Source organism: Oncorhynchus kisutch, unplaced genomic scaffold (assembly GCF_002021735.2).
Source record: "Oncorhynchus kisutch isolate 150728-3 unplaced genomic scaffold, Okis_V2 scaffold2680, whole genome shotgun sequence".
NCBI classification, from domain to species: Eukaryota; Metazoa; Chordata; class Actinopteri; order Salmoniformes; family Salmonidae; genus Oncorhynchus; species Oncorhynchus kisutch.
This window is the reverse complement of record NW_022264625.1, coordinates 133780-143074: the sequence shown is the minus strand read 5'-3', so window position 1 is coordinate 143074 and position 9295 is coordinate 133780.

Genomic DNA, 9295 nt, shown 5'->3' with positions numbered 1-9295 from the left:
ACAATAACCTTACTCTAATTGTTTTGACCGTTGTTCAGGTACATCTTTTTCTGTATTTCTAGCAGCTGATTCGCTAGGTGGGCATCATAGATTTGTGGGAGACTGGATGTCTGAATCATGAAACATTGTGAGAATAGATTCTGATGGTTATTGATTTTTGGTTTGATTGTTTAAGTAACACCAGTTAATTTGAGCAGGAAAGTTCATGTAGTCTAACGTTATGGTATGTTTCCATTATGTGGAACAATGTCAGGTCATTAAAAGGTGATTGCTGGATTGAATGGTATGAGAACCTGTTGACAGAAGACTGAATGGGTATGAATGTTGAAAAGCAAGATTGGGCCAAAGACTAAACTAGTATGTTAAGTGGGGGAGTATCATAGATTTTAATTATAGTGTTGTTACCGCAGTAGTCAAAACGATTTCATATGTTTTGGGAAATTGGTTGAATTTGGTATTTGAGTTCCTTTATAATTAGCTTTTTAAAAGAGAGGTTGGAATCAAGTATGAATCAGATACCACCAGGAGCTGATGCCTTGGCACTTTAAATCAGATACCACCAGGAGCTGATGCCTTGGCACTTTAAATCAGATACCACCAGGAGCTGATGCCTTGGCACTTCAAATCAGATACCACCAGGAGCTGATGCCTTGGCACTTAAAATCAGATACCACCAGGAGCTGATGCCTTGGCACTTAAAATCAGATACCACCAGGAGCTGATGCCTTGGCACTTCAAATCAGATACCACCAGGAGCTGATGCCTTGGCACTTCAAATCAGATACCACCAGGAGCTGATGCCTTGGCACTTCAAATCAGATACCACCAGGAGCTGATGCCTTGGCACTTCAAATCAGATACCACCAGGAGCTGATGCCTTGGCACTTCAAATCAGATACCACCAGGAGCTGATGCCTTGGCACTTCAAATCAGATACCACCAGGAGCTGATGCCTTGGCACTTCAAATCAGATACCACCAGGAGCTGATGCCTTGGCACTTCAAATCAGATACCACCAGGAACTGATGCCTTGGCACTTAAAATCAGATACCACCAGGAGCTGATGCCTTGGCACTTAAAATCAGATACCACCAGGAGCTGATGCCTTGGCACTTAAAATCAGATACCACCAGGAGCTGATGCCTTGGCACTTAAAATCAGATACCACCAGGAGCTGATGCCTTGGCACTTAAAATCAGATACCACCAGGAGCTGATGCCTTGGCACTTAAAATCAGATACCACCAGGAGCTGATGCCTTGGCACTTCAAATCAGATACCACCAGGAGCTGATGCCTTGGCACTTCAAATCAGATACCACCAGGAGCTTTTTACCTCAGTAGTTGTTTTTTGAGGAATATGCAGACTGTGTTTTATTTTATTGAGATGTAAACATGAGTCTTTGAGCAATTTTGTCATCTGAACCATTATAGTAGTGAGTTCTTGTGTAGTTTGTTATTTGCATGAATGTATCACTGTATCATCTGCGTACATTGGAACTTCAGACCCTGTACATACTAAAGGAAGATCATTAATGGATGTGCTGAACAGTATTGACCTTGGTGGATATCAGTGGGGGAAAAAAATAAGTTTATTTTTATTTTTAGATGATGAGACAGCACCGACTTTTGAAGGATTTTAGATTTGTTAAAAAAAAATCTGGATTGGTTTTTACTAAATTTATATCAACAGATTGAAATTATTATTGCTGATTAAGAGTTTTTTTTAGGAGTTGATTTAACTTAATTAAACATTGTATCATACATATACCTTGATTTGATTAAAACTTATGATTAATGATTTGAAGTACAGTGGAATTATCATTAGGTTTGGTTTATAGTTTCACGTTTGAGTTTCTGAGTCATGTAGTGTAAATGAATAATACGTGTTTTTGTGTTTTCTCCGGGAAAATGGATATTTCACTGTCTCTCTCTGGAATGTGTCCAGGGACGATACTCTTGGGGAGAGTGAGTGAAGGGAGGCCATAAACTACCACATTGGAGTGGGCCGGGAAGTTTTTTGTTGTAGTGCAAAGGTATAATAGGGGCACTTTCATTTTACTTTCTGACTTTTCATTACACACGCAAATTCTTTTGATAAAGGAATGTTCTGGGAACATGGAAATACGAAAATGTTTGGAACTAGTTGATTATTGTTTGCAAATTGTTTCATATAAACACTGCTTTGGAGGGTTTTGTATGACCTATGACCTTCTGATGACTTTCCGTTGTGGCTTGGTCATTTGTAATACTGCTTTCAAAATAATTTGTGTAATTGGTAAATATGTTTCTTAGCCATATGTGTAATTTGGACCACTGTGAAGAAGGAGATGGCATTGCTTTTAACTAAGGGTATGCTGCTTTAAGTCTATTTTCCTATGACCAGAGGGGTTAAATCATTTTTCTTTGTGGAGTTTTTTTCAGTTAGGTGAATTTAATTTGATTAGGTTAGCTGAAATTTTGTTTTACATATATATTTTTTTGTTGTTGTTTTGTTTTACATTACTCTCATACGGAGAGATGTGTGTAAAACATGGGGGAGGATTCAGTTTTTTGAGGGTTTGAATTGAAGTTATACAACTTAAGTGATATGTGAAGGAGTGTATTGTATTGTTGAGTGTATTGTATTTGTTGTGTTTGTTTTGTTCTATTCACGAGGTATAGGTCTAATTTCTTGATCCTTGGCTCTACGATGGAGTTGACATTGAGATGGGAGTATAAACCAATTTGAAAGAATAGTTTCAAAAGAATGTGTTGATATTCTCTGTGAAATATGTTTAGGTATGTGTATTAAGAATAATTGGTAAAAGTAATAATTTATCATGTAGTTAATGAACTGAACTAAACTGTTGTTCTGATCTGTTCTTTCGAGGTTGTCATGAAAAGTGACATCAGACGGTATCTTAATACCTCTTGATACTAGCCATCCCGGATCCGGGATCGTGAATACAGCCTCAAGCTCATTACCATAACGCAACGTTAACTATTCATGAAAATCGCAAATGAAATGAAATAAATATGCTAGCTCTCAAGCTTAGCCTTTTGTTAACAACACTGTCATCTCAGATTTTCAAAATATGCTTTTCAACCATAACAAAACAAGCATTTGTGTAACAGTATTGATAGCTAGCGTAGCATTTAGCGTAGCATTCAGTCGGCAACATTTTCACAAAAACAAATAAAATCATTTACCTTTGAAGAACTTCGGATGTTTTCAATGAGGAGACTCTCAGTTAGATAGCAAATGTTCCGTTTTTCCAAAAAGATTCTTTGTGTAGCAGAAATCGCTCCGTTTTGTTCATCACATTTTGGCTACCAAAAAAAAATGAAAATTCAGTCATCAAAACGCCGAACTTTTTTCCAAATGAACTCCATAATATCGACAGAAACATGGCAAACGTTGTTTAGAATCAATCCTCAAGGTGTTTTTCACATATCTCTTCGATAATATATCGTTTGTGGAAGTCTGGTTTCACCTCTGAATGGAAGAATGGAAGAATGCTTGCAGCTGGAGATTGCGCACCAATTACGACGCAGGACACCAGGCGGACACCTGGTAAATGTAGTCTCTTATGGTCAATCTTCCAATGATATGCCTACAAATACATCACAATGCTGCAAACACCTTGGGGAAACGACAGAAAGTGTAGGCTCATTCCATGCGCATTCACAGCCATATAAGGAGACAATGGAAAACAGCGCCTCAAAAATTTTGCTCACTTCCTGTTTGAAGTTTCATCTTGGTTTCGCCTGTAGCATCAGTTCTGGGGCGCTCACAGACAATATCTTAGCAGATTTGGAAACGAGTGTTTTCTTTCCAAAGCTGTAAATTATATGCAGTCGAGCATCTTTTCGTAACAAAATATTGCGCTTAAAATGGGAACGTTTTTCATCCAAAAATGAAATACTGCACCCAGAGGTTCAAGAGGTTAATGCATGGAAGAGATATTTGGACCGAATGGTGTGTGTACCTCAAAACCCCCTCTAACTGGCTGAAGAAGAGTGACAAAGGCGTTGAAGGCTTTCCAAACCACTTCTACCGAGAGAAAAGAACCAAGCCAGGAATTGGTGTACAGTCTCAGATCTAAGCTATCAACTGCTTTTCTTTCATGGTTCTCTCATACTGTGATGAGTCCACTTGGAGTGATCATGGAGAAAGATCTGTCCTAACATTGTCTTATGATGCTGGTATATTGGTTGACGAATGGACAAGACATGAGTGGTAAAGATGAGACATTGAAATCGGGACATTATCATGGGCTGTCCACTTTGAACTGTAAAGCTATCTGAAGAAAAACGAAGATGCCAGAAGATGCCGTGCCTGTGTAAGGGGGGTTTAATCAAACTGTGCCATTAAAATTGTTTATACTTTTGTGGTATCAGATTGATTGAAGAGGTCTACACCATGTAAATTGTATAATTTAGATTAAGAATGCATTGAGATACTGATCTGTATTAAAATCATGATTAAAAAAGTTATACTGTATGTTAATCTGCTAATATTGATGTGTGTTAAATTGAGGTTTTTACTTTGAGTGATAAGACAAATTTGATTCACTGAGGAGTGCTATTCTAAATATTGGTTGGATAAATAGTTGGGTTGTTACTTATGATTTGTAATATTAATGATTTCACTGCCCTATTCTCTATTCCTGAGTATATTTCTGAGCATGAGTACTTAGAGGGATGTCTGTCCTATATGTTGTGAGGAGGCCTGTGTTTAGACACTGGTTCTCATGTAATTTAAAGAGCATAAATATGTTATGTTTTTATTTTCCTCAAATGAATCATTCTGTGTTATTAAACATGTGCAAGGTTGTCTTGTAGAATAAAGGTTGTAATCTTAGTTTCAGAAGGGAGAAAGCTTACATATAAGCTAAGGTATTTGACATTGAGGGGATTTGAATTTTTATTTCCCTTTAAATATTAAATATTGAGTAATTAATATTCTGATTCTTTAGAAGGGACAATGTCCCTTGAGAGGGGAATGTTGGGGAATAATCAGAATTGGTTGGTAACATAGGTAAGATGTTTTATATTCATCATATGTTTGTTAGTTACTTCTCATCAGAATGTTATTTTTGTATAATACTGTGGCGGGGTTGCAGCATCTGTTCTATGCCAAGACTAAGTTGTTTGGGTCGGAGAGAGGGGAGAGGTCAAGGTGTATCTCTTGGCTCCACAATGTCTGTGTGCCAGTCAGTGTGTCTCTGTGATCTTGTCAAGATAGGATGGATTTGATATATGCCTGTTGATATGGAGGATTGGTTTATGGTTCTGAGTTTGAGAAAATAACATAGTTTAGGAGACAAAGCTGAATGATTTATTATGTCTAGGCTGTCTGGTTATGTGTTTTTTGCTATTAAAGGATCTCAGCTGCAATGTGGAAGGGACTCTCAGAGAATTCATTGATAGACACTGAATTGATCTGAGAGTCACAGGGTTGTGATAGAGCTCATATATTATAAAAGGACTTTGTGATAACTAACTCCGACTTGTGTGTGGTTTGCTCTCATGATTTGGTAAATAGAGGAAATTTCCACGACATGACATTACACTGTTTATCTCTGATAATGGCCCTTACTGACCATAGAGCTGTTTATATTGACATTACACTGTTTATCTCTGATAATGGCCCTTACTGACCATAGAGCTGTTTATATTGACATTACACTGTTTATCTCTGATAATGGCCCTTACTGATCATAGAGCTGTTTATATTGACATTACACTGTTTATCTCTGATAATGGCCCTTACTGATCATAGAGCTGTTTATATTGACATTACACTGTTTAGCTCTGATAATGGCCCTTACTGACCATAGAGCTGTTTATATTGACATTACACTGTTTATCTCTGATAATGGCCCTTACTGACCATAGAGCTGTTTATATTGACATTACCCTGTTTATCTCTGATAATGGCCCTTACTGACCACAGAGCTGTTTATATTGACATTACACTGTTTATCTCTGATAATGGCCCTTACTGATCATAGAGCTGTTTATATTGACATTACACTGTTTATCTCTGATAATGGCCCTTACTGATCATAGAGCTGTTTATATTGACATTACACTGTTTATCTCTGATAATGGCCCTTACTGACCATAGAGCTGTTTATATTGACATTACACTGTTTATCTCTGATAATGGCCCTTACTGATCATAGAGCTGTTTATATTGACATTGCATTGTTTATCTCTGATAATGGCCCTTACTGATCATAGAGCTGTTTATATTGACATTACACTGTTTATCTCTGATAATGGCCCTTACTGACCATAGAGCTGTTTATACTGACATTACACTGTTTATCTCTGATAATGGCCCTTACTGACCATAGAGCTGTTTATACTGACATTACACTGTTTATCTCTGATAATGGCCCTTACTGACCATAGAGCTGTTTATATTGACATTACACTGTTTATCTCTGATAATGGCCCTTATTGATCATAGAGCTGTTTATACTGACATTACACTGTTTATCTCTGATAATGGCCCTTACTGATCATAGAGCTGTTTATATTGACATTACACTGTTTATCTCTGATAATGGCCCTTACTGATCATAGAGCTGTTTATATTGACATTACACTGTTTATCTCTGATAATGGCCCTTACTGACCATAGAGCTGTTTATATTGACATTACACTGTTTATCTCTGATAATGGCCCTTACTGATCATAGAGCTGTTTATACTGACATTACACTGTTTATCTCTGATAATGGCCCTTACTGACCATAGAGCTGTTTATATTGACATTACACTGTTTATCTCTCATAATGGCCCTTACTGATCATAGAGCTGTTTATATTGACATTGCACTGTTTATCTCTGATAATGGCCCTTACTGATCATAGAGCTGTTTATATTGACATTACACTGTTTATCTCTGATAATGGCCCTTACTGACCATAGAGCTGTTTATACTGACATTACACTGTTTATCTCTGATAATGGCCCTTACTGACCATAGAGCTGTTTATATTGACATTACACTGTTTATCTCTGATAATGGCCCTTACTGACCATAGAGCTGTTTATACTGACATTACACTGTTTATCTCTGATAATGGCCCTTACTGATCATAGAGCTGTTTATACTGACATTACACTGTTTATCTCTGATAATGGCCCTTACTGATCATATAGCTGTTTATATTGACATTACACTGTTTATCTCTGATAATGGCCCTTACTGATCATAGAGCTGTTTATACTGACATTACACTGTTTATCTCTGATAATGGCCCTGGCAGAGCATCCTATTGGAAGCTTAATAGAAAAAGATGGAGATAAACAATGTAATTACACACTTCTGGAACAACGCTATGAATAACAATTCATACAGTAATAACTGGGAGCTTTTTAAGGTTGGAAAATATGCAAGAAAACATGAGAGTATTGTTGCCAAGACCAGGAGAGCTGAAGAAGAAAGTGTAATTACAAATATCACCTGTCTTGTTCAAAAGCCTGTTGAAAGTCTTTCAGAGGAGGATAAATCTGTTCTGTTTGATCTACAACACCAGTTGGATGATATGTATAAACTGAAAGCAGACAGAACCTTAGTCAGATGTAGGTAGAAATGGAGGAGGATGGACAAAATATATCCGATTTATTTCAGGTTAGAAAAATACCACTCTAAAAATAATACAATTCAGCAATTAAATGACCCCACATTAATCTCCATCTTTAGTTGCATCTTCTACAGTGTCGTGAGGTGTCCTCATCTTCTACAGTATTGTGAGGTGTCCTCATCTTCTACAGTATTGTGAGGTGTCCTCATATTATACTGTATTGTGAGGTGTCCTCATCTTCTACAGTATTGTGAGGTGTCCTCATCTTCTACAGTATTGTGAGGTGTCCTCATCTTCTACAGTATTGTGAGGTGTCCTCATCTTCTACAGTATTGTGAGGTGTCCTCATCTTCTACAGTATTGTGAGGTGTCCTCATCTTCTACAGTATTTTGAGGTGTCCTCATCTTCTACAGTATTGTGAGGTGTCCTCATCTTCTACAGTATTGTGAGGTGTCCTCATCTTCTACAGTATTGTGAGGTGTCCTCATCTTCTACAGTATTGTGAGGTGTCCTCATCTTCTACAGTATTGTGAGGTGTCCTCATCTTCTACAGTATTGTGAGGTGTCCTCATGTTCTACAGTATTGTGAGGTGTCCTCATCTTCTACAGTATTGTGAGGTGTCCTCAACAGTATTGTGAGGTGTCCTCAACTTCTACAGTATTGTGAGGTGTCCTCATCTTCTACAGTATTGTGAGATGTCCTCAACTCTTTGTTTTGATTGTCTGGGGGATGTGAAATCAGTTGGTGAGGCTGACAGGGAACAGTGTCATGACCCTGTTATAGTTGAACACATCATTTATTCTATTGAACAACTTAAAAATAATAAGTCTCCTGGGACTGATGGTATATCTGCTGAGTTTTACACAACTGTTTACAGAACAGTTAGTCCCTTTTCTGTGGGTCTTTTCTGAAAGCATTGTAAATAATGCTCTCCCTCCCAGTCTGACTCCAGGTCTGATTACATTGTAAATAATGCTCTCCCTCCCAGTCTGACTCCAGGTCTGATTACATTGTAAATAATGCTCTCCCTCCCAGTCTGACTCCAGGTCTGATTACATTGTAAATAATGCTCTCCCTCCCAGTCTGACTCCAGGTCTGATTACATTGTAAATAATGCTCTCCCTCCCAGTATGACTCCAGGTCTGATTACATTGTAAATAATGCTCTCCCTCCCAGTCTGACTCCAGGTCTGATTACATTGTAAATAATGCTCTCCCTCCCAGTCTGACTCCAGGTCTGATTACATTGTAAATAATGCTCTCCCTCCCAGTCTGACTCCAGGTCTGATTACATTGTAAATAATGCTCTCCCTCCCAGTCTGACTCCAGGTCTGATTACATTGTAAATAATGCTCTCCCTCCCAGTCTGACTCCAGGTCTGATTACATTGTAAATAATGCTCTCCCTCCCAGGTTGACTCAAGCTCTGATTACATTCATCCATAAGCCTAAGAAAGTCTGTCTGCTCAACGACTACAAATATCAGCCTCTATATTTGCAAAAAGAATGAAAGCAATATTGGACGTAATTACAGAGGAGACCCAATCTGTCTTCATGAGGAATAGACATATGTTACAGACTGTGTGATAGACATATGTTACAGACTGTGTGATAGACATATGTTACAGACTGTGTGACAGACATATGTTACAGACTGTGTGATAGACATATGTTACAGACTGTGTGATAGACATATGTTACAGACTGTGTG